Below are 1,270 nucleotides of genomic sequence, written 5' to 3' on the forward strand. Positions count from 1 at the left end.
ATGATAAAAGTATTGGAAATATTAGGAATCCAAGTCCCATACCTAAACATAATAAAAGCAATATACAGCAAACCAGTAGTCAACATCAAAGTAAATGGAGAGAAACATGAAGCAATCCCACTAAAATCAGGGACTAGACAAGGCTGCCCACTTTCTACCTACCTATTCAATATAATTCTTGAATTCCTAGCCAGAGCAATTCGACAACAAAAGGAGATCACGGGGATAGAAATTGGAAAGGAAGAAGTCAAAATATCACTGTTTGCAGATGATATGATAGTATATATAACTGACCCAAAAATTCTACCATAGAAACCAGATAAACAGCTTCAGTACAGTAGCTGGATATAAAAATAACTCAAACAAATCAATGGCCTTTCTCTATGCAAAGGATAAACAGACTGAGAAAGTAATTAGGGAAGCAACACTCTTCACAATAGTCAGAAATAATATAAAATACCTTGGTGTGACTCTAACTAAGGAAGTGAAATATATGTATGACAAGAACTTCAAGTCTCTGGAGAAAGAAATTGAAGAAGATCTCAGAAGATGGAAAGATCTCCCATACTCATGGATTGGCAGGATTAATATAGTAAAAATGGCTATCCTTCTGAAAGCAATCTACAGATTCAATGCAATCCCCATCAAAATTCCAAATCAATTCTTCACTGAGTTAGAAAGGAAATTTGCAATTGGGAACAAAACACCCATGGAAGGAGTTACAGAGACAAAATTTCGAGCTGTGATGAAAGGATGGACCATTGAAAGACTGCCGTATCCAGGGATCCATCCCATAATCAGCTTCCAAACGCTGACACCATTGCATACACTAGCAAGATTTTGCTGAAAGGACCCAAATATAGCTGTCTCTTGTGAGACTATGCCGGGGCCTAGCAAACACAGAAGTGGATGCTCACAGTCAGCTATTGGATGTATCACAGGGCTCCCAATGGAGAAGCTAGAGAAAGTACCCAAGGAGCTAAAGGGATCTGCAACCCTATAGTTGGAACAACATGATGAACTAACCAGTACCCCGGAGCTCTTGTCTCTAGCTGCATATGTATCGAAAGATGGCCTAGTGGGCCATGACTGGAAAGAGAGGCCCATTGGACTTGCAAACTTTATAGGCTCCAATATAGGGGAATGCCAGGGCCAAAAGAATGGGAATGGGTGGGTAGGGAAGTGGGGGGGGGGTATGGAGGACTTTTGGGATAGCATTGGAAATGTAATTGAGGAAAATATAAAGAGAGAGAGAGAGAGAGAGAGAGAG

Source organism: Mus caroli, unplaced genomic scaffold, assembly GCF_978045245.1.
Source record: "Mus caroli unplaced genomic scaffold, Mus_caroli_1 scaffold_3, whole genome shotgun sequence".
NCBI lineage: Eukaryota > Metazoa > Chordata > Mammalia > Rodentia > Muridae > Mus > Mus caroli.